Raw genomic sequence first — 25,275 nt, 5'->3', positions numbered from 1 at the left:
ACACTATTGACAATAGCCTAGACATGATAGTAACCTAAGTGTCCATCAGCAGAAGAATGGGTAAAGGCAGTGTGGTACCTATGTACAATAGAATAGTACTCAGCCATAAAAAAGAAGGAAATAATGCCCTTTGTAGCAACACGTATGGATTCAGAGCTGATGATACTAAGGGAAGTAAGTCAGACAAAGACAAATACATGAAATCACTTATTAGTGGAAAGTTAAAAATACTAAGGGAATTCCCTGGCGGTCTTTTGGTTAGGATTCAGTGTTTTCACAACTGTAGCCCAGGTTTATCCCTGGTCGGGAAAACTGAGAGCTCACCAATGGCTTAGCATGGCCAAAAGAAAGAAAAAAAAAAAAGAGTTCAAGTGAACTTACTTACAAAACAGAAATACTTACAGAAAACAACCTTATTGTTACCAAAGTGGGGAGGGATAAATTAGTATGGGATTAACTGATGCATACTAGTATACACAAAATAAACAACAAGGACCTACTATATACACAGGGGATAGAATTCAAAATTTTTAACCTGTGATGGGAAAAAATTAAAAAGAATATAGATTTTTTAAAAAATACATGTATAACTGAATCACTTTGCTGTATACCTGAAACTAACAGAATATTGCAAATCAACTTTGCTTTAATAAAAAACCAAAAAAGAGTAGTCAGTGCCTAATTAAGATAAACCTGCTGGGATCAAAGGTGAGTTGATGCTGGAGAAGGAGGGCTAGAGACCATCACCAGGAAGAAACCTTTCCTGTTGGGGCATCACACCCTGGGGAGGGCAATAGAGGAGCCCTTACTACTTCTTCTGGACCCCAGCAGTCCTAACTCTTGGGCTTTTTCCATTTTCAACCCTTCTCTATTCCTGGTGTCTCATTACTTGTTCCCGTGCCTCTCCCGTTATTCTGCCCCCAGTGGCTTCTTTAGTCCAAAATAAGTGGTTTCTCCCCACACCCGCACTCCCCAGTTCAGGCTCCTTCCTACTCTCTCTCCATCTATCACCTGCATGCACCCCTCCCCTGCTGTGCTCAGCTACAGAAACACCAAATTCCTAATACTCAGCTCCATCAATTTTATTTTGCAATCTTACCCTCTAGCAAGTTGCCTCTGGGGCTTGGCCACTCATGTGTCCCTGGTCCCTGCAGTGCTCTGGGGTGCCCAAATTGGGGCCTACTTCAGACGCTCATATATCTGGGTGAGCACCTCCAGATTCATCTCCAGCTTCTGGGCCCGTTCCCTCAGTCTCTCAGCAGACTCTGTCTTTGCCCCACCCTGCAAGTCCTGTGAATCTTTCACCAGGGACCATATGTCGAACAGGAGGAACAAACCTGCAGAGACTCCACCATACGTGTGGGCTCCTCTGGTCATTGCAAGAGCCGTGGCTCCAAAAGCTGCCCTTACCAGCTGGGTGCTTTGGCCAGGGACTCGCCCAGCTGCTAACCGAGGATTGCTTTTGGCCATCCTGATGGCATGGATATGCTTCCTAAAATCTTTCACTTCGTAGAGACTTTTTCCACTGGAAATCTTCTGGGCTATGCTGTGGAAATCAAGTTAGGCTTCTACTGATGATGTGTTTACGAGTTCCACGATGCTGGTGGACACGCCTCTCACAGCAGCTGCTGCTCCCAGCCCTAATCCAGTGGCTGAGAGTCCCAGACTGATGCCCGCTGTAAAGGGTGCCAGAACCAGGCCAAGGATGGTCGGGAAGCCAGATGCAATGCCGGTGGAACTGGCTGCACCTTGGAGATGGTGCAGTCCCTGTGCACCTTGTCAGCATTGTCTGTGCATCTCACAACTTTTTCATGCTCTTCTCCAGCTCCCGTTTAATCAGAGGAAACTCTTCTAGACACCTCTTCCTGTCCGGTTGGCCCAGATATTCATGTAGTACAACTGCCTCTTCCCTGTAACAATGAACACCAAAGGATGAAGAAAGACAATTTGCTTGTCTGTAAAATAGGCTCAACAAGGTCTACCTTGCATAAAACACAGAGATTATGAATTAAGTGGAAAATTTATTGTATAAATTAAATGGAAATAATTCTGCAAATTAAAAAAATTTTTCAACATTGAAGCCATGTTTGGACATTGTTGATGCTCTGTGTACTTATTCAATCATGGAAAAAATAAATGAAGGATCTTAGGATACTCTTGACTTCAGAGCAGCATTCGACAAAGACATCTCAGAGGCAGGTCAACACCAACACTTACAAAGAGTTGGTAGAGTAGGAACTCCACAGATATACTAAGAGAAGCGGGATTAGAGCAGAAAACCTTCATTCAAGGGCCTCAGCATGTGGTGAGGAGTCAACCTGTTCTTTGCCTTGGCTACTGGGAAGTGGTTCCTAAGCCCCTAGAATAGTCTGGCTGATATGAGTGTCCTCATCTGACTGGGCCTTTGGCCACTGGACAGTCTGACAAAGTGACGTAATGGGGCCTTGTGTCACGTGGCATCAGTTCGGACCTGTGGAGGAGCTGGACTTTAGGGCACTTGTCTGACCTCGGGGAGGGGCTGGAGATGACAGGTCACAGTACTTTGTTTTTAAACAAGGTGAGTATCCCTGGTGGGCAGTGCTGTGCGTCCTGCCACACACTGAATTCAGGACAGTAACTCATCCTGAGGACAATGGAAGCTTCATGAGTGAAACCCGCCCAGACTGCCCTATGGCTGATGGGAACCCGAATCCTGTCCTGTTATAAACTGGAATCATGAAGCTTTCAGTGATCTCTGAGCATCCTTCTAGGGAAAACTCAAACCTGAGGGTGGTTTTTTGGACCCCAGAAATTGACCGTTGGTGTCAAACGTAAGGACAGTCCGGGGAACTGTGCCCTCTGATTTTGCAGACTGGCTACTTCAGTGTATGTAGAATTTTTTTTTTTTTAATCAAAACTTAGAGCTAGAAGGACCCTTAATGATTATTTTGCCTGGCATCTGCTCTCCCCCAAGCCTGACAACCTTGGCTTTCACAGAAGGTCACTGGGTCCACCCACTGCCCCAACTGACAGGGAAGCCGGAGATGTGCTCTGAGTCCTGGTTCCCCATGGCTCTCCAGCCCATCTCACTGACTCCTGACCCATCACCCAGCTCCCTGACCTCTCAGGGGTCACCAGCCTGCCACCTTAGCTGTAACTCATCCTGAGAACAATGGAAGTGTGAAACCCATCCAGACTGTCCTGTGGCTGATGGGAACCTGAATCCCACTGTGCATTAACTATAACTGGAATTCTGACAACTTTCAGTGCTCAGCACCCCTGACCTTGCAGGTGTCACCAGCCTAACTCACACTTTGCCTGTGACAGCTTCACCTGACTGCACCCCAAGGCCATGTGCAACTTTATGGAACCTCTAAAGATTCAAGAGACTTTAGGAAACACCCATTTGAATGGCTCAGCCTGAAGAGACCAGCACTTGCACAGCTGGTGGAGAAGTGTTTTCCTCTTGTTGGGGATGCGTGAGGCTCCCCAGAATCCCTCAAATGATACACAGTCACAGCCACTCACTGTGACCCTGGAGGGCCCCCTGAGCCACACGGCCTTCCACTGTCAGGGAGGCCCCACATAGACTAGAAGAGGGTCCCCGATGGAGGGAGAAGCCAGGTCCCAGGCAGGGTGTGGAGAACACGACCGCCACAGGACCCTCCACCCAGGGCCCTCCAGCCCAGCATGAGGGGATCCCATCAGGGAAGAAAGAAATGTCCCCCCTCCCACTCAGGGGACCTCTGCTAGGGACACAGCCCCTTCAGTTTGTGTCCTCGGGGCCCACTCTCCTCACTCTAGTCCTGGCCCTGCTGCCCAAACCTGCCTAGTAGTCCTCCAGCCTGGACTCTCTGCTCCACCCTGACCCTGGGTCTGACCCTGGTCCAGGCCTCCCTGGTCCTTATGATTGTACTTGGTTCTCCACGTCTAAACCTGCAGTTCACTCTGAGGCCACCACCATAGTCCATCAGATTGAACTGCTATTCCCACTGAACACAGGACAGATCTGAGACTCCAAGATAAGCCCAGAGCCCCAGAGCCGGGTAGGAGTAGAGCCAGGACCCCACCAGCTCCATCCAGTTCCTCTCCAGCCTCTCTATCTTATCAGCCAGCAGGCTCCTGCAGGGTTGATACAGTTCCTAATCAAAGGGCTCAAGTCAGAATCCCTGGGAATGCAAAATAATGTTGATGTCAGGATTTCCTGACTTTTCACAAAGGACGTTCTACTTGGTTCTCGTCTCCTGGAAGGAGGCCATTGGCCCCTGATTCTTCCCAACAAGGTTATTTTAAAAGTTAATACTAATTTAGCACATACTATGTGTCAGCCATCATGCAAAGCACTTTGCATGCATGATCTCAGTGTCCTCTCAATAAAACTGAACAGATGAAGAAAGTAATGGCAAGGAGATCAGGAACTTGTCCAGGGCCACCTAACCTGCTCCCTCCTTACAGGTTTCATCTCTTCTTAGTCTGAGGCCATTCACGGGCAGTGAATGACATGGAGGAAACATTCTTCTTGGATTCTTGAGAAGGAACATTCTCAGCCCCACCACACCATAGCGTCCTGCCAGGAGGAGGTGTGCCTGCCAGGAGGAAACCAGCCCTGGGCCTGAGGATCTGGGAGACCTTCCTGGTGCACTGTGCTCTTTACCTGGACAAACTGACCTCAGCCACAAAACTCTCCCAGGCTTTGTCTTGAGCAAGCAGTTGTTGCAGTTTTTCCCTTGCTCTGTTGAGCAAAAATATTCTGAGCGCTAGACAGAAAAAAAAGAAAATTGGAGAAATTATGGTGGAAGGTAAATGGTACTGAGGATCAAGTGATTAAAGTTCATCTTTCGAGCAGCGATGACCTCGAGTACTCTTGGTGGAATCACCTGGGGTTACAGATGGAACTGTTTCCCCCACCCCACCCCTCAATTCATATGTTGAAGCTTTACCCCCCTGGTGACTGTATTTGAAGATAGGGCCTTTAAAGTGGTAATTATGGTAAAATGAGTCATAAGTATGGGGCCCTAATCCAATAAGACTGGTGTCCTTATTAGAAGAGACACCAGATCTCTCTCTCTCTCCTTCTCTCTTTTCGGCAACATGAAGTGTTCTTAGTTTTCCTCTTTTTCCTGGGTCTCTGAGGGAGAAAGGAACCTAGGGCTCACATGGAGGGAAGCCAGAACACTGAATCTGTGTATTGATTGATTGGGGAGGGGGTGGGCAGGGTAATAACTGAGCACCTGGGGATCTGCAGGGATATTTGCGATCAAAAGGACCCACATGAGGCAATGACTTGGTAAGCAGGTGCTTATCTACGGAAGCACTGTACAGGTGCCCTCACACAGCTAGGGGAAGGGGTGATTCTGGGGGAGGGGAGAAATTTCCAGCTGGAACTAACATATTCCAGGTAGAGGGGACAGTACCACACCTAAGCAGACCTACTGTGTGGCAGGCACTGGCCCAAGCCATGAACATACATTACATTTCCTCCTCATAACAATAAAGGGATATATTATTCCCATTTTATAGGTGAGGTCAGATAACTGTGCTCCAGGTCACACAGGTGGGAGGAAGAAAAGACCAGATGGGGGTTCAGGATCTGCTGACCCTCGCAGAGCAGCTGGGTGGGTGGCAGGGAAAGAGCTGGAGGAAAGGTCTCTGTGTTGATGCCCCAGGGTCTGGGAGCAGGAGGAGGCTCAGACCAAGGGAGAGGGCAGGAGAAGCTCCAGGGACCCTGGGGGACCTCCTCTCCCTGCCCCGTCTGGCCTTCGGGACTTCCTCTGCTGTCCCCCTCCCCATGGGCTGTCCTGGCCTCACTTCTGAGTCACTTGCTATAGGGCAGTGGGTGAGGAAGTGAGCACCTTGAAAGTGGCTCCCCAAGGAGAGGACTGGGAAAGAGGATCTGTGGACACACCCCCATTGGGGGAACTTAACGCGGCCCCTCTGGGGGGCTCCAGGATGCATATCCATCCCCTTCTTGGTTCTTGATTCCTCTGTATGTTAACTCTGCCTGGAACCACCACCCTCAATTCTAGGTCACAAGTAGGAACCATCCAGAGAAGAGGCAGCCAATTACCTGGGGGGTAGATGTTAAAGCTCGTGGTGGCAGCAGCAGGGTTTCAGAGATGTCCCTTCAGCTCTTTGAATTAGGCTTGAAGGAGGTGTGGCTTCACCCTTGGGGATGAGAAAACAGATGGTGGGCTCCATCACCAGTGAGCAGTGGCTGCAGAGAGCAGTGAGGGGCAATGTGGGTGGGTTCCCCTGGGACGGCCACAGCCACCAGTGCCACCAGGGACTTAATCCAGCATGGTTCACTGTCTCCCGGGCTCTGCTGGCCACTAGTTAAGAAAAGGCAATGGCACCCCACTCCAGTACTCTTGCCTGGAAAATCCATGGACAGAGGAGCCTGGTAGGCTGCAGTCCATGGGGTTGCTAAGAGTCGGACACGACTGAGCGACTTCACTTTCACTTTTCTCTTTCATGCATTGGAGAAGGAAATGGCAACCCACTCCATTGTTCTTGCCTGGAGAATCCCAGGGACAGCGGAGCCTGGTGGGCTGCCGTCTATGGGGTCGCACAGAGTCGGACACGACTGAAGCGACTTAGCATAGCATAGCATAGCATAGCACTCATCTCCCACCAGATCTCTCCAAGTCAGAGTCCTGCTGGGGCACAAGGAAAAGGTAATCAGAGAGGAGACAGCCATCTGTGAAGTCACAGGAGCAATAAAATCAAAGACAAGAACAGATAGGAAGGAATACTCTGGAAATTCCATGAGGTTGGGAACATTTTCTTTATTCTTCAGTAATAACTAATACTGATCCAGAGTCTATGACATGCAGGCTCCTGAAATTCACCTGAACTTCAGTTAGTCCAAATTTTCATGTTGGTGCCAGAGCCTGGACTTGAACTAAAGTCTTTCTCATCCAAATCCCAGGTTTGTGGTGACTATGCTCTACTCCCTTTAATGTGGGCTTCCCAGGTGACCCAGTGGTAAACAATCTGCCTGCCAATGCAGAAGACCCAAGAGACTCAGATTGGATACCTGAGTTGAGAACTTAGATCCCCTGGAGGAGGAATTGGAACCCACTCCAGTATTCTTGCCGGGACAGAGGAGCCTGGTGGGCTACAGTCCACAGTTCACAAAAAGGGACTGAGCTCGCACTCCCTTTAATATAGAAAAATTTTGTTTGTGGATAGCTGTTAGTTGGCAAGTGACTCTTTTTATTCCCAAATGATATCTTCCTTCCTTGAAGGCTTGAGACTCTACCTTGATAAAGTACCTGCTTTATCAGGAACACAGCTCCCACAGCCCACACCCTCCTTGTTTCTGCAAGAGCCTTTATGCCACAAGGGCCTGGAGTCCGCCCAGCCCTGCCCTGGATGCTCTGAACCTGGATGGGGCCAAGTCCTCTCTACGGTCCTCTACTGACTGTTGAACTTTAGCTTGTTTCTAATTCTTTATGTAAATAATAGTGCAAGCAACACTCTTCTTATATAAAACTTTGCTTGCATTTTTCTTTTCTATGTCAGATCTTATTATTCCCAAATTAAATGAAAGGGAATATACTTCCTCAAGGGCAATGAGGTCCTTGTTTAATCTACTCTGATCTCTAATTTTCTTCAGTCTCCTTTCTAGAAAGTTCTGTGTGTGTTTCACTGGGAATGGGACTTAATCTTCACCACTCTCTTAAAGGTTTGTACCTTCATCTTGCTTGATGGAAGGAAAACCCAACTGGCTCACAGGCCCCAGAGAGGGAAAGGAGGCTCTCAAGGAAAAATTACCAAGATGGAGATCGGAGAAACAACAGGGGAGCTAAACCAACAAGAAACAGAAGTCAAGAAAAAAAATTAACAACAAAATATATTTAAAAACAGACTTCTCCAGTTAGCATTTAGAATGAAATAGCTACCAGTTAACTCCAATCCTTTGTACTGTGTCTCTGCTCCTGGAGTTCTCTTTAAGCTGTACATCTGGAAACTCTGGCGGCAGCACAAGACATAAATCTCCTAGGAGAGAGATATTATTAAATCTTTTGGTGGTCATTTTTTTCTCAACACAAATGGACAAATTCTTAAGCTCTGTTACCCATTTTGGTTTCCCTGGGGCTCAGTCAGAAAAGAATCCACCTGTAATGAGGGAGACATGAGTTTGATCCCTGGGTTGGGAAGATCCCCTGGAGGAGGGCATGGTAACTCACTCCAGTATTCTTGCTTGGCAAACCCCCACGGACAGAGGAGCCTGGTGGGCTGCAGTCCGTGGGATCTCAAAGAGTGGGACCCTGTCTCTTCTCTGCTACTCCTCCTGTCCAGGACAAGCAGGGCACCCTCTGCCCTCCTGGATACAGCCTGGCTAAAATATGAGGCATTCAGTTCAGTTCAGGTGCTCAGTCATGTCTGACTCTTTGCAGCCCCATGAACTGCAGCATGCCAGGCCTCCCTGTCCATCAGCAACTCCCGGAGTTCACTCAAACTCATGTCCATCGTGTCGGTGATGCCATCCAGCCATCTCATCCTCTGTCATTCCCTTCTCCTCCTGCCCCCAATCCCTCCCAGCATCAGAGTTTTTTCCAATGAGTCAACTATTCCCATGAGGTGCCCAAAGTATTGGAGTTCCAGCTTTAGCATCAGTCCTTCCAAAGAACACCCAAGACTGATCTCCTTCAGAATGGACTGGTTGGATCTCCTTGCAGTCCAAGGGACTCTCAACAGTCTTCTCCAACACCACAGTTCAAAAGCATCAATTCTTTGGCGCTCAGCTTTCTTCATAGTCCAAATCTCACATCCATACATGACCACAGGAAAAACCATAGCCTTGACTAGACGGACGTTCGTTGGCAAAGTAATGTCTCTGCTTTTGAATATGCTATCTAGGTTGGTCATAAATCTCCTTCCAAGGAGTAAGCACCTTTTAATTTCATGGTTTCAATCACCATCTGCAGTGGTTTTGGAGCCCCAAAAGATAAAGTCTGCCACTGAGTCCCCATCTACTTGCCATGAAGTGATGGGCCCAGATGCCATGATCTTCGTTTTCTGAATGTTGAGCTTTAAGCCAACTTTTTCACTTTCCAGTTTCACTTTCATCAAGAGGCTTTTTAGTTCCTCTTCACTTTCTGCCATAAGAGTGGTGTCATCTGCATATCTGAGGTTATTGATATTTCTCCCGGCAATCTTGATTCCAGCTTGTGTTTCTTCCAGTCCAGGGTTTCTCATGATGTACTCTGCATATAAGTTAAATAAGCAGGGTGACAATATACAGCCTTGACATACTCCTTTTCCTATTTGGAACCAGTGTGTTGTTCCATGTCCTGTTCTAACTGTTGTTTCCTGACCTGCATATAGATTTCTCAAGAGGCAGGTCAGGTGGTCTGGTATTCCCATCTCTTTCAGAATTTTCCACAGTTTATTGTGATCCACACAGTCAAAGGCTTTGACATAGTCAACAAAGCAGAAATAGATGTTTTTCTGGAACTCTCTTGCTTTTTCCATGATCCAGCGGATGTTGGAAATTTGATCTCTGGTTCCTCTGCGTTTTCTAAAACCAGCTTGAACATTTGGAAGTTCACGGTTCACGTATTGCTGAAGCCTGGCTTGGAGAATTTTGAGCATTACTTTACTAGCATGTGAGATGAGTGCAATTGTCGGGTAGTTTGAGCATTCTTTAGCATTGCCTTTCTTTGGGATTGGAATGAAAACTGACCTTTTCCAGTCCTGTGGACACTGCTGAGTTTTCCAAATGTGCTGGCATATTGAGTGCAGCACTTTCACAGCATCATCTTTCAGGATTTGGAACAGCTCAACTGGAATTCCATCACCTCCACTAGCTTTGTTCGTAGTGATGCTTTCTAAGGCCCACTTGATTTCACATTCCAGGATGTCTGGCTCTAGGTGAGCAATCACACCATCGTGATTATCTGGGTTGTGAAGCTCTTTTTTGTACAGTTCTCCTGTGTATTCTTGCCACCTCTTCTTACTGTCTTCTGCTTCTGTTAGGTCCATACCATTTCTGTCCTTTATCGAGCCCATCTTTGCATGAAATGTTCCCTTGGTATCTCTAATTTTCTTGGAGAGATCTCTAGTCTTTCCCATTCTGTTATTTTCCTCTATTTCTTTGCACTGATGGCTGAGGAAGGGTTTCTTATCTCTCCTTGCTATTCTTTGGAACTCTGCATTCAAATGCTTATATCTTTCCTTTTCTCCTTTGCTTTTCGCTTCTCTTCTTTTCACAGCTGTTTGTAAGGTCTCCCCAGACAGCTATTTTGCTTTTTTTGCATTTCTTTTCCAGGGGGATGGTCTTGATCGCTGTCTCCTGTACAATGTCATGAACCTCCGTCCATAGTTCATCAGGCACTCTATCTATCAGATCTAGTCCCTTAAATCTATTTCTCACTTCCACTGTATAGTCATAAGGGATTTGATTTAGGTCATACCTGAATGGTCTAGTGGTTTTCCCTACTTTCTTCAATTTAAGTCTGAATTTGACAATAAGGAGTTGATGATCTGAGCCACAGTCAGCTCCCGGTCTTGTTTTTGCTGAGCCTTTCCATCTTTGGCTACAAAGAATAAAATCAATCTGATTTTGGTATTGACCCTCTGGTGATGTCCATGAGTAGAGTCTTCTCTTGTGTTGTTGAAAGAGGGTGTTTGCTATGACCAGTGAGTTCTCTTGGCAAAACTCTATTAGCCTTTGCCCTGCTTCATTCTGTACTCCTAGGCCAAATTTGCCTGTTACCCCAGGTGTTTCTTGACTTCCTACTTTTGCATTCCAGTCCCCTATAATGAAAAGGACATCGTTTTTGGTCTTAGTTCTAAAAGGTCTTGTAGGTCTTCATAGAACGGTTCAACTTCAGCTTCTTCAGCATTATTGGTTGGGGCATAGCCTTGGATTACTGTGATATTGAGTGGTTTGCTTGGAAACGAACAGAGATCATTCTGTCGTTTTTGAGACTGAATCCAAGTACTGCATTTCGGACTGTTTTGTTGACCATGATGGCTACTCCATTTCTTCTATGGAATTCCTGCCCACAGTAGTAGATATAATGGTCATCTGAGTTAAATTCACCCATTCCAGTCCATTTTAGTTCACAGATTCCTAGAATGTCGACGTTCACTCTTGCCATCTCCTGTTTGACCACTTTCAATTTGCCTTGATTCACGGACCTGACATTCCAGGTTCCTATGCAGTATTGCTCTTTGCAGCATCTGACCTTGCTTCTATCACCAGTCACATCCACAACTGGGTGTTGTTTTTGCTTTGGCTCCATTTCTTCATTCTTTCTGGAGTTATTTCTCCACTGATCTCCAGTAGCATATTGGACACCTACCAACCTGGGGAGTTCCTCTTTCAGTATCCTATCATACTGCACCACAGTGGCTGCACAGGAGCAGGAGGGCCGAGAGGAGCTACTCCAAGTCCAAGGTCTGGAGGAGCTGCCATGAGGAGATACCCCTCATCCAAGGTAAGGAGCAGCAGTGGTGCTTTGCTGGAGCAGCCATGAAGAGATACCCCACATCCAAGGTAAGAGAAACCCAAGTAAGACAGTAGGTGTTGCGAGAGGGCATCAGAGGGCAGACACACTGAAACCATAATCACAGAAAATTAGTCAGTCTAATCACATGGACTACAGCCTTGTCTAACTCAGTGAAACTAAGCCATGCTGTGTGCGGCCACCCAAGACAGGAGGGTCGTGGTGGAGAGGTCTGATAGAATGTGATCCACTGGAGAAGGGAATGGCAAACCACTTCAGTATTCTTGCCTTGAGAACCCCATGAACAGTATATGAGGTGTAGGGACCCCTTATGGGGTCATAAAACAACCAGCTTCTCAAAGACACAGCACAATCCCTATTTTACCTGCAGTGCAGTAATTCCATATGTTTTCCATGTCTGTCTGGATGAAAAGCTCTTTCTACAGACAGTATTATCAGATTTCTGAGTGTATTCCCTTTATAGGCATCCCCTGCTTTCCAAAGGATTAGCCTCTGCCAATAAACTGTGACGTGAGACCTAGATTGTCTATGCTCTATGCCATTTTGATTTGCGAAATTTTCATAGGAAAATTTCGGTGGCATTTCAGTGTACATTCAGGTGGCAGGAAACACCTGTATTCCCTCATGTCTCCTTACTCCAACTATGATATTATTACATGAGGAGACGAAGAGAGAATTGTGGAAAAACACGGGACTTATCTAAAATCTTTTACATGCCTGACCCTTGATTCAGACATTCCAAAGCCTGGGACAGGCTTCTCCAAAGTCCTCCTGTTTCCCAGAAACATTCTTTCCAGGAAGTGGCCTATCAGAGACTAACAGAGAACACCCCATATTGTAATCCAGGGCCAAGCGTGGCTGTGGGGCCCAGCTCCCTCCAGCCTCTTGCTCTCTGTTCCCTTACTGCTGCTGGGGACTTTGAGGGAAGAGAGTGGAGTCATACCCTGACTGCCATGAAGGCTGGTTTGAAGACACAAGAAAAGGTGTGCTCCTTTTTGACTGAGCACTGGAGTGGGTTGCCTTGTCCTTCATCAGGGGATCTTCCCGACCCAGGAATTGAATCCATGTCTCTCATGTCTCCTGCATTCACAGGCGAGTTCTTTACCAAGAGCGCCACCTGGGAAGACCTTGACTGAGAAAAGTAACTATTAAATATGCCCTGCTTGAAAGAGAAGGAGAAAAGGAGAAAGGGGAAGGAGGAGGAGGAAGAGGAAGAAAGAAAAAGCTTCTAATCAATCAATCACCAAGTCCCAAAGAGATCTAAATGTAAGCCAGAAAGAAAACACTACGAAGGCCCTAGAAAAAAAAATGTTAAAAATAAGATTGACTGAGGAAACCTTTCTAGTCAAGACACAAATCCCATAAGCCATAAAGAAAAGTCTGATTTATTTGTCGTCTAAATATTAAAAGATGCAAAAGACACCATAAACCAGGTCAGATTACAAGGAGAGACCAGCAGACACTGTTTGCAATACCTAGAGTCAACAAGGGGGAAATCCACAAGACAGAGCCTGAAATCCACAGAAGAAGACTGAAACCAGTTTTTAAAATTTGAGTAACAGGGACTTCCCTGGTGGTTCAGTGGTTAAATCGCCTTGCAATGTAGGGCACACAAGTTTGCTCTCTGGTCAAGGAACTAAGATCCCACATGCTGCGGAGCAACTCACCCCATTTGTTTCAACTAAGACCTGACACACTAAAAAAAAAAAAAAAAAAAGTATATATATTAAAATTTTGAGTAAGAAACTGAAGAAACAATTCCAGGGGAGGTGACTTGCCCAGGGTCACACGGCTTTCCATGGGCAGAGTGGAGGCCCACTCTGACTTTCTGACATGGATATGTGAGAGGGGGAGCATGGTTTTAGTAACCCAAAAGTTTCCAGCATTGTCCTTGCCTGTAAAACACATACATCAAAGCCTGTGTCACTCCTGTTACACTGATGTGTTCACAGCTTGACTTTTTGTCTTAAAATTATAAAACCGAGATCATAATGTAGGCATTGTGTACCAAGCCCTGCATCTCCCCACTTGCTCTCCTGTTCCTCTCCTCTCAGGCCTCAGATCCCCCCACAGGGACTGGCACTGAGCAGGCATTCAAGAGATAAGGTGATGATAAACCTGGATTCCTTGTATTTCAAGAGGAACCCTTTCCTCCATCAGCTGCAGTGCAGCACCTGCGGGCAGCCTCAAGGTGGCCAGGCCACAGCAGGAGAGGCTCTGACTCCTCTTTCCTCCTCCACCCCCTCCGTTTCTTCCAGTTTCCCAAAGGGCTGAGCACCTTCAACATACATCTTCTGGGGTGTCAGCTCTCATCTCAGGAGCCCATCTTCCAAGTGGAGCCCACCTGAGCAGGTGTCGCCCTCCCTCTGCACTGTCCAGGGGCCCAGGGGTGGGAGGAAGCTGCCAAGCACACCTGCCTCCACATGCAGGCTCTGCCCCTGCTTAACCTGCTGCCTTGGCCATGACCTCACCTCTCTGCACTTCCATTCCTTCTTCTGTCAACTAGTGACAATCATCCTTTTCTCAGACGGTTGTGAAGATGGGGAGATGGGTGGGGGTCCTACCTCCCTGCTTACCCAGGAATCTTCTCTGGCTGAGTGTGAACAAGATCCAGTTGTTCTCAGCATTGCAGGTGTAGCCACAAGCTGTGTGTCTCTGCAATAAACCACATATTCTGTGGGTCCAGATAAACCCGGAGAACCGAAAAGGGAAATTGAACACTCTCAATTCTGAGTCACTTGCATCAAATATTCTGCTCACCAGGCCCCACGCTGGGCTTTTCCCACCCTTCCACTGCTCCCCTTAGAGAAACAAGCCCAGTCTTGACATTCTAGGTCATTCTTGGCTCAGTTCATCCGGCTCTGTGCTCCTTGAAAAAAGACCTGCCACCAACACACTATGAGGCCCTTGGCCTCAGCCTACAGGCTTCTTCCCAGCCCCCTCTGCCTTCTCTACCCACCCACACTCACTAGCCTGCTTGCCTTATTCACCTTCATGCCACCAGCATGTGACCCAATCCCAGAAAATGCCACCTGCTCACTGCATACTAGTCATACTTCTGCTGCTGAGTGTCACATCCATGTGGAATCTAGGCACTTACTTACAGAGGACCTTCTGCTAGGGTCACCTGCTACAACCACCTGGAAGATGGTGTTCATGCAGCGAAGTCCAAATCTGACATCACATCCTCTGAGAAGCCCTCTAGGACCTTCCTCTGTAGAGTCCACAGTCCCCTGCTCTGCTCCCATGATACCTGGGTGAGGGGCCCAAGGCCACTCCTCTGACACTGTCCATGCCCCTCCCACCCCTTTTGATCAGATCCCTCTTGACTTAGTCCTGCTGGGGGGGATGGAACTAGTGTCTTTGGTCCCAGTAACCCACAGGAGGAGGCCTGGCCTTGGTGGTCACTGCCATTAGGTGGACGCAGCAGTTCATGGGGAGGGCTGAGAGCACGCTGCCTTTTTCTCCCCTGGCTTATCTCCATCTGACAACTTGATATTTCTCTCCAAATGGAGGACTTTTATCAGAAAACCACTGTCCTGGCGACTCAGAGAAGTCTACAACAGAGAGCTGGCCCTGCCTCCATTTGGTTCCTGAGCAAAGAGCCTCTGTGGACCAGGCTGAGCGAGTGCCAGGCGCTGTGCTCGCACTGTCCATGCCTTTCCTGTTGAATCTCACATCAGCTCTAGGAGTGTTGGCTCTGTTTTACAAAGAAATGGAGAAGAAAAGGTAACTCAGCCTGAGAGTCTTGCAACTCAACTGCTGTTGGACTTTTTCTTTTTTGCCCCCAAGCAGAAGAGGCTGCAATGGGCCTATGCCCTTCACCAAGGCCAGCCTGACCTTCCATTGGGTTGCTTCATTCTAGAAGATATCCCTTGGCCATCATGGTCACCTCCTCCCAGGTTTTGAGGGACAGACAGAAGAGTGATGGGTGTTATTCCCTGAGGACCACACACTGCAATTTGGTCTTACAATCACCCATAACAAAGGCCAGGAATTTGATCTGATTTTGCAGATAAGGCAGCCATGGTCCGGGGAGAGGCAGGGGCTTTCTTCAAGCAACTCAGAAAACCACTGTTGTTGGGCAGAAGAATATCAGCAGCTCATGTCCTGCAAACGTCCATCTATCCAAACATCACACTCTCACGCTTTCACCCCAGCACTCAGGGCTCAGGCTGGAAGGACTGACACAGAGGGGTCAAGGGGCAAACGTGCAGCTGCCCCTCCTGCTGTCCTGCACAAGCCTGCCCCTGACCCCACAGGAGCTGTCAAGACTTAAGGTTGCCTTCTCCCTGGAGCTCGGGATCCTCTAGGGACAAGCAGCTCTGGGTGTCTCCCCTACAGGAGGGACACAGGGAGGAAAGGCGGTGGCCAGGGGCTTTCCTGGAAGGAAAATCTAAGCACAGTCACCCCTCCCTCCTGCTCACTTTAAACTTCTGGCAGAAATCCAGGAAGCAGGGGGGCAGGGAAAGGCACGTGGCCTCCCCGGGGAGCACTTGCCAACATGAGGGTGCCCAGGCCCCACTTCCTCAGTGCCCTCTGCTACAGGAGAGCTGGGGGTCCCGAGCAAGGTGTCGGGGTCCCGGGACTCACTTCCTGGCAGGTAGCCCCTGCAGCAGTCCTGGAAGCCAATGATGACGTCCGTGATCTTCAGGTCCCGCTCCTCCTCCAGGTGGGCCAGCATGCTGGCCTGGAAGAAAACCTTGCTCTGGCCAATGTGGTATACATTGCTGCAGAGCTGCAGAGCTTCGATCCAGAGGATGAGAGCTGGCTGCTGACCATGGGGCCACCATGGAGCCCTGGAGCAAGGCCAAGGCTAGGGGAGGGGCCAGGAGCGGGGGTTGGCCCTGATGATCAGTGGGCAGCCTCCTCCTGGTGAAGGCAGAGTGGGGGTAGGGGGGTGCCAAGAGGGGGCAGGTAGGGGCCAGCAAGGGGCAGGTAAAGAGTCAGACTTGCAGAGAAATGCAGAAACTCAGCCCTGAAGGACCTCACCTGTGGACGTCTCTGCCCACATGCATTTCTCACAAAGGTGGCAGTGGACATGGGGGCTCAGGTAACATTGCTTTAGGCGACTAGAGAAACAGGATTGCTTTTTTAAAAGAGGCAGTTCAAAGTCAAGAGTGACCTAACATACTTAGGAGCCAGAGGAGCAAAGCGCAGGCGGATAAGCGTTGCCAGGCCTGATGTGGAAGCAGAGGGCGAGAACCACACGAGGCATGTGAATAACACTGTGTCAAGAGAAGGGTTCCCCATCAATGGGGATGCAAAGGGCAGCCTTGTTCATCAAAGAAAGGGAAACAGCTTATCCGAGATCTCAGAGATATAAAGAAAAATAGAAGCCCAGATCTGACTCTAAAGTTGGGATCTTCACCATCCTGATTTATGTCCAAGGGGAAGGGGGTGGGAGGGGGGCTGAAACACCAAGGTCCAAGTTCTCCCTCCCTGTAAGGGCCTGCTTCCCTAGGATAGAGGTCATGGGGCACCCTGGACCCTGGAGAGCCTGTGGAAGGACAGGTGGAGCGAAGGGTATGATTCTATCAGAAGAGCACTTGGCCATTTGCAATTCATTTACTTTTTTATCATGTGATTCTTCTGAAGAGGGGCAGAGTTACTATTTTATTATGTAGACAGGGAAACAGGCAAAGGCAGGGACGCGACTTCTTCCAGATCACACAACAGGTCAGCGAAAGAAGTAAGGCTCAAAAATCATTTCAGACAAGCTCCTGACAAGCAGACTCTCCTGCAGGCAACAACCACACACTCTAGTCCTGGTACAAAGTACAAAACACAAAAGTGCAGAGTGCAGAACTGCCACGTGAGGGCTCAGGAGAAGCAGAACAGGAAGACTTTGAGGAGAGTCAAACATAGATTGAATAATGGGCAAAGGATGAGACAGTCATTTTTTGTGGATTTCCCTTGAAGGCAGCTGCAGTTCTTGGATGGATAGAAGTGACTGAAATTCTGATAAGTCTGCTACCCTTCTGGCCTGAAAAAACCCCAAGGACAGAGCCCAGAATTGCCAGCAATCCTCAGCCTTCCCCAGCATCAGGCTCTTTTCCAGTGACTCGCCTCTTCACATCAGGTGGCCAAAACACTCATTCCGCAAGAACCCCATGAACACGAACAGTCCGAACCGGATGAGAAGGTGGTGCACTTACTGTCGCGTGTGGGGTGCTTGGACCCAGAACAGGGTGAGGAGAGTCATTTTGTTGGTCGGAGAAGAGGGCACGTGTGCATCCAGGAAGCACTCAATCTGGAGCCTCTTGACCTGAGACTTTCCCCTCAGGGTCCAGGTCCTTATTACCCATTCATCCTTCTCATCCTTCAGCCTGACCTACTGGTCCAAGAATACAGTCTCCCAAGCCAAGCTCTCCTGTGTCCTGGGATTTTGACTCTGAGATTCTAGGTGCCAGGACCTAAGCCCCGCTGCTGGCAAGGACCTCAGGGGCCAGACCATGAGCTCCTGGAGGGGGCCCAGACCTGCTTCCTGTTCTTCCTGAACTGTGCAGGTTTGGGGGCTTCTTTCCTTTCTCTGACCTGCCCTGGTTTCCTCCAGTGGGCCCTCTTCTGTGCTCACTTAGCCAGACGCAGTTTCTGTTGCTCAGAACCACAGGAATCTCACCTGAGACAGGGGTCACGATGGGATGGGAGCCTGTTAGGTGCTCACATGCTCCACAAGGAAACAGAGAGTTGGTGCCCCATGGAGCAGGCCCATGGGGGTGAGAGCAACACCCAGATGCTCCCCTTTCCTCCCTGGACTGGAGGAGCCTGAGGCCATTCCATGAAGGCTCCTCAGAAGATCGTGGCAGGTGCAAGCCCAGATGGGTGACCAGGTCAGAGCATGGCCTTGTATGGGCCTTCCCTCCTTCCTGCCCACTCTCCCCAGCCCCTCAGTCCTGCCTCCGGGGATGGAGTGAGCCTGGCCTCCACCTCTGCCTTCGAGGGACCACAGGCTCCAACAGAATACTTTGGGCTGCCTGTTTTATTGAATGCAAGTCCATATTCCCAACACACAGTGAGGTCAAACAATACCAAAATGTTGGAGTTTGGAACCGAAGAAGATTCATTGCAGGGCCATGCAAAGAAATGGGTGGCTCGTGCCTTAAAAATCCCAAGCTCCCCAAAGCTCTCAGCAAAGCCCTTTTATGAGAAAGGTAAGCGAGGGGCCTGGTTAGTTGTTGCAACCTTCTTGGTGTCAGAGCCTTTTTTCTTGATGTCAGGTCATGATATTCCTGTGAACCTCCAGCAAAACAAATTATTCTCTTTTATGATAAGAAATAGCAAGGTCCCAAAGCTCAGTCTTCACCCTCTGAGGTCCAGGCTCTGGCCAAGAGGAGAGGGGAAGCTCCTGCAGGAGTCCTGGTGAAACATGAAGGCAGCCTGGGTGAGGTGTGTGCTCTCTCTCTGCCCCTCTGTTTACAGCTGACCCTCTCTCACACCTGCACACAAGCCCTCTGCCCTCAATCACCCTTGGGTGCCCCGTGTCCATTTTGGTCCCCGGGGCCGGAGGAGGAGTATCCCCATACTCAGCCCAAGTCAGATGACACGGGCTCCCCCAGGCATCCCATGGGGCCTGGGGGCTCCAAGGTCTGAGGGAAATGACTGGATGGGAGCCCAGCAGGCAGGCAGGAGAAGCCATGGAGGACGTGCACCCTGAGATCCTGGGAGACATGCTCCCGGGGAAGGAGGTCAGGCATCTGGAGCCCAGCTGAGCCCCTCAGTCAATGCAAGGAAGCCTCAGTGAATCAGCTCGTATTTATTGAACCAGAGTCTGGAGAACAAAAGGTGGGGAGAGACAAAGGAACCTGAAATGTCTTGCCCAGCCCCACCGACAGCTGAAGAAGAAACCGAGGGTCTGAGAGGCTGCCTCTCTTCACCTCAGGCTGGTTGATCACCTTGACACACCACAAAGTTCTTCTGTTGCCTTCTGGTGTCGTTGTTTCTTTCTTTTGTATTTTTTTTTTTTTTTTAAATCAACCTCTGTTTCACACAGCATTTGGAATTTCATAGGAACTTCATTAGTCACTCAGTGTATCCTGGTCCCAAATATCACCTGCATCTTGACAAATGTTCCACCCACTGAGTAGTCATCGCTGCCACCACCACCACCACCACCATCTTCATCAAGAAGTCACTGCCTAACTAAGATAAACCTGCTGGGATCAAAGGTGCATTGATGCTGGAGAAGGAGGGCTAGAGACCACCACCAGGGGGAGACTCTTCTTGCTGGGACAGCAAACCCTGGGGAGGGCGATAGAGGAGCCCAGGCTACTTCTCCTGGATCCCAGCTATGGTTCCTCTTTGACTTTCTCCCATTTTAAAGCCTTTCGTATTCCTGGCCTCTCATTGTTAGTTGCTGTGCAATGAGGGAACTCTGCCCCCAATGTGTTCTTTAGTCCAAAATAAGTGGTTTCTCCCCTCCAATCACTCACTAGTCCCCTCCTCCTTAGTCTAGGCCCCAGGCTCCTTCCTTCTCTCTTCCACCTGTATGCATTCCTCCCCTGCTGTGCTCAGCTGCAGAAATGCCAGATTCCTAACACCCAGCTCCGTCAGTGTTGTCTCCCCTCCTTTCCCCTCTAACAAGGTGCTCTCAACCTTGGTCTCACGTGTGTCCCTGGTTCCTGCACTGCTCTGGGGGTGGGGGAGTCGGGCCTTACTTCAGCCTCTCATAGGTCTGTATGACCTGCTTAAACTTCTCCTCCAGCTCCTTGGCCGTCTGCCTCAGCTTCTCAGCCAACTCTGTCTTTACCCCCTCATGTAAGTGCATTGACTCTTTTACCAGGAAGCCCACATCCACTAGAAGGGAGATTCCTGCAAAGCTTCCAGCAATATCCAGGTCTTTTTGGTCATTGCCAGAGCCATGCCTTTGAAAGCTTCACTCACCTCCTTGCTGGTTTGGACAGAGACTTGCCCAGTGCTCGTGAAGCTTTTAGCATGGGCTGCTGAGAGTTGTCTTTCACCAGCTTTGCAGCATGGACATTGTTCCTAACCCCTTTCATGGATTTGTAGACTCAATGGCACCCCACTCCAGTACTTTGCCTGGAAAATCCCATGGATCGAGGAGCCTGGTAGGCTGCAGTCCACGGGGTCGCTAAGAGTTGGATATGACTGAGCAACTTCCCTTTCACTTTTCATTTTCATGCATTGGAGAAGGAAATGGCAACCCACTCCAGTGTTCTTGCCTGGAGAATCCCAGGGACAGAGGAGCCTGGTGGCTGCCGTCTGTGGGATCACACAGAGTCGTCGGACACGACTGAAGTGACTTAGCAGCAGCACCAGCCGTAGAAAAAGCGATCCCCAGTGCACACAGACATCGAGCTCCCACAGACACCTTTTCTTTGATGCTAGTTGACAACAGCCCACTGGCTTCCATTTCCTCTGATGACCTACTAAAGTGTTCCACGATGCTGGTGGACACAGTGGTCACCGCAGCTGCTGCTCCCAGCCCTAACCCAGTGGTTGAGAGCGCCACCTGGCCCCTGCTGTCCGGGGTGCCAGAGCCAGGCCAAGGGTGTTCAGAGCACCAGACACACTGCCGGTAGAGCTGGCCACCACCTTGAAGATGGTACAGTCCCTGTGCAACTTGTCAACCCTGTCTGCAAGTGCTTAGAGCTTTATGCTCTCTTCCAGCTCCTTTTTCACCGAGGAAACTCCTTTAAAAACCTCTCCCTGTCTACCCGGTCCTGTTGGAATCTCTCTTGGTCTTCCATAGCCAAGTCTGTCTTCAACTTATTCAGAAATTCATGCAATGCCTCCACTTCTTCCCTGTAACAAGGAACATCAAGGGATTAAGGAAAAGACTTTGCTTGTCTGTAAAATAAGCTCAATGGATCTATTCTGCATAAACCACAGAGATTTTATTATAAATCACAAGGGAAGAATTTTGCAAATGTAAATTATTTTCAACATTAAACACATGTTTGTACCTCATGGATACTCCATTATTCAATCATGAAATAAACAAGCAAAAGCCATTTTAAGATAGTCTTAAGAGAGGTATTTGATAAAGATGCTCAGAGGCAGGTCAACAGCGTCACTTCCAAAGGACTTGTGGGTGGAAAGTCCGCAGAGAAACTAACACAAGTGGGATTGGGGGAGAAAACCTTCATTCAAGGGCCTTAATGTGCAGTGAGGAGTCAACCTGCTCTTTGCCCTTGGCAACTAGGAAGTGGCCCCTAAGCTCCTGGAATATTCTGGCTGATAGGAGTGTGCTTGACTGCTTGGGCCTTTGGCAACGGGACAGTTTGACAAAGTGACATACGATGGTGGCTTCGGGTCATGTAATATCTGCACTGCCCTCCAGAGGAGCTGGACACTAGGGTATTAGTCTGACCTCTGGGAGTACTCAGAGACAACAGGCCAGGGTATTAGTAATTTGTTTTTAATTTTTTAGCTTGGAAATGGTCACAGTAATAGACAAATAAAGCATCACGATAATAAATAAAGACTGAGGCCTGGACCTATTCTCATTCAACATCACAAAAGGGCTTTTGTTGTTGTGCATTTAAAACTCTTTAACTCCGAATTAACTTACTGGCAACTAACAGAAAAGAAAGACTATGACAATACGAAGAGAGGCACAAATTGAGCACTGCAGACCTTGCACGGATAAGCAAAATACACAGTACACATACCCAGAGGTTTCCAGAAATCGCATCCTATGACAGCTCCCCAACTTATTTGATGCTATATTTCAGGCAAAATGAACATTTTAAAAAACATCACGATCTGTTTTGAGCAGGGTGAGCACCCCTGGGGCAGTGCTCTGTGCGCCCTGCTGCACACTGAATCCAGGGCAGTTACTCATCCTGAGGACAATGGAGGCTTCATGTGTGAAACCCGCCCAGACGCTGTCTGGGAGCTGATGGAACCTGAATTCTGCTCTGCAATAAACCGTAGCTGGAATCCTGACATCCTTCAGTGCCCAGCACTCTGACCTCTCAGGGGTCACCAGCTAACTCACACCTTACCTGGCGACAGCGTCACATACCTGCACCCTAAGGCCGTGTGCAACTTTATGGAAACTCTAAAGACTCAAGAGACTTGAGGAAACACACATCTGAATGGCTGAGCCTGAATAAACCGGCACTTGCACAGCTGGTGGAGGAAGTGTTTTCCTCTTTGGTGGGGATGTGTGAGGCTCCTCAGAATCCCTCAAATGACACACAGTCGCAGCCACTCACTGTGACCCTCGAGGGCTCCCTGAGCCACACGGTCTTCCACTGTCAGGGCGGCTCCACGTAGACTAGAAGAGGGTCCCAGATGGAGGGAGAAGCCAGGTCCCAGGCAGGGTGTGCAGACACAGTCACCCAGGGCCCTCTAGCCCAGTTTGAGGGGATCCTGTCAGGGAGGGAAGAAATGTTCCCCTCCCACTCAGGGGACCTCTGCCAGGGTCACAGCCCCTTCAGTTTGTGTCCTCGGGGCCCACTCTCCTCACTCTAGTCCTGGTCCTGCTGCCTAAGCCTGCCTACTAGTCCTCCAGCCTGGACCCTCTGCTCCACTCTGACCCCTGGAGGAGGCCTGCCAGGAGGAAGCTAGCCTGAGGTGGGGGGATGATGCACTTGTGTAGGTTACCTGGACAAACGGGCCTCAATCACAAAATTCTCCTGGGTTTTGCCTTAGTGAGCAGGTTTTGCAGCTCTTTGTTGCTTACTCTCTTCTGGATATACTCAGTGGTATCCTCAAAAAAGCTTTTACCCTAGCTGGATAAAAGACTAAGATGAGAAGAAATTATGGTGTAATGTAAATGGTAAATGGTAAATGGTACTGAGCATGAAGTGGTTAAAGTTAATCTTCCTGAGCAGCAGTCACCTGGGGGCACTCGTGATGAATTCACCTGGGGTTATGGGTGGACTGTGTCCAACCGCCCCAATCATATGTTGAAGCCACAGCCTCACCTCCACCTCAATGAGTCTATTTGAAGATAGGGTCTTTAAGGTGGAAATTACAGTGAAATGAGGTCATAAGTGTGGGGCCCTAATCCAAGAAGATTTGTGTCCTTATTTGAAGAGGAAGAGATACCAGCTCACTCTCTCTCTGTCTATCCTGCAGCATGAAGGGTTGTTAATTTTTTTCTTTTTCCTATTTTAGTAAGAGTGAAAGGAACCCAGGTCTCATATGGAGGGAAACCAGAGCACAAAATCTGTGTATTTATTGATTGGGGTGTGGGTGAGTGGAGTAAATAGTAGAGCACTTGGGTATCTACAGGGGTGTTTGAGATCAGTAGAGCCAGTACCTCCCTGAGGTATCAGACCTGGTAAGCACATGCTTATATATGAGATCCCTGGGCGGGTGTGGTGACACAGCATGGAAGGAGAGGTGATTCTGGGGGAGGGGGAGTTTTCCACCTGCATCTAACACAGTCTAGGTAGAGGGGACAGTTCCACACTCAGCAGGACCTACTGTGTGGCCCAGGCCACAGAGCACATTACATTTCATCCTCATAACAATATAGGGAAATATTCTTCTCATTTTACAGGTGAGGTCAGATAACTGTGCTCCAGGTCACACAAAGGGGAGGCGACAAAGGCCAGACTGGGGTTCAGTTCAGGGTCTGCTGATCTTTGCAGAGCAGCTGGGCAGGCAGCAGGGCGAGAGTTGGAGGAAACAGCCTCTGTGGTGATGCCCCAGGGTTTGCGAGAACGAGGAGTCTCGGACCAAGAAAGAGGGCAGGAGAAGCTTCAGGGATACTGCGGGACCTCCGCTCCCTGCCCTGTCTGGCCTTGGGGCCTCCCTCTGCTGTCCCCTCTGGCCGTGAGCTGTTCTGGCCTCACTTCTGAGTCATGAGCTGGGATCTGGGGGACCACGAGGGAGAAACCGAGGACCTTGGCTGGATGCTTATCCCATACCACACCCCACTCCCCATACTAGCACACACCACTGAGCTCTGGAGCAAGGCCAAGGCTGGGTGAGGAGCCTGGAGTCAGGGTCTGTCCTGCTACACTGTGAGCAGGCTTTTCCAGATACAGGGAAAGCAGGACCTGGGGGTATAGTGGAGAAGGGGTTGGGAAGGGAACAAGTTGCGGTCAGCAAAGGGGAAGTAATGAGTTAGACTTGCAGACAAACACAGAACCTCAGCCCTGAAGGAATCTTACATCTGGGTGTCTTTGCTCATGTGCACTTCTACCAACGGTCACAGTGGACATCGGGGTTCAGGCAGCTTTACCTTAGGGAAATAGAGAAAAAGCTTTTTTTTAATTTTTTTATGTTTAACAGGTAATGTAAAGTCAAAAGTGGGTTTAGCAGCCTTAGGAGACAGAGGAGCTAAGCAGCAGAGGCTGAGCATGGTGCAGCCACAGGCAGGAGAGCTGGCTGGGACTACACGTGGTTTGGAAGCAGGGCTGTGACAGAACAAGTCTCTTATCACCGATTGTCACTGACAGGGAGATGGGGCCCAGCCCAGCTCATCACTCATCTGAGTGTAAACACTTGGTAGATATTCTGTGCAAGCAACACAACTTGCTGAAAAGAAGCAGCTTTAGTGTAAATACTGACCTCTGCAACTTAGTACAACACTGCTCAGTTAGGTTTAAGCCCCAGGAACAAGCCAACAGGAGGCTGTGTGCAGCTGGTGTGATGGCGGCTCTGTGAATTGCAAGGTACCTTTGAGACATGGGAGCAGCAGCTTAAAACCACCCAGTGCCAGGGCCTGCAGAGAAACTAGAAACCACACCAGAGGCCCTGCTGGGAGGGACTCGGGTCCTGGGTGGTGGGCACGTGCGTGCGGCACAGACCCCTGCCAGTCTCTCCCCACGTGGGACAGGACAGCAGGTGGCGACAGACAGCCGCGTGACCTGGGCTCCAGGAAGGCAGGTAC

General features: G+C 49.2%; 1 pseudogene; it reads right to left on the bottom strand.

Moving 5' to 3' along the window:
* Positions 1 to 1,058: 1,058 nt before the first annotated feature.
* On the bottom strand, positions 1,059 to 21,244 carry LOC147372425 (uncharacterized; annotated as a pseudogene).
* Between the last annotated feature and the right edge of the window lie 4,031 nt (positions 21,245 to 25,275).

Source organism: Bos grunniens, chromosome 5 (assembly GCF_055505025.1).
Source record: "Bos grunniens cultivar Pamir isolate PY7600 chromosome 5, Bosgru_T2T1.0, whole genome shotgun sequence".
Classification (NCBI taxonomy): Eukaryota; Metazoa; Chordata; class Mammalia; order Artiodactyla; family Bovidae; genus Bos; species Bos grunniens.
Note: the sequence above shows the minus strand (reverse complement) of the source record. Positions and strands in the feature narration are given on the sequence as shown.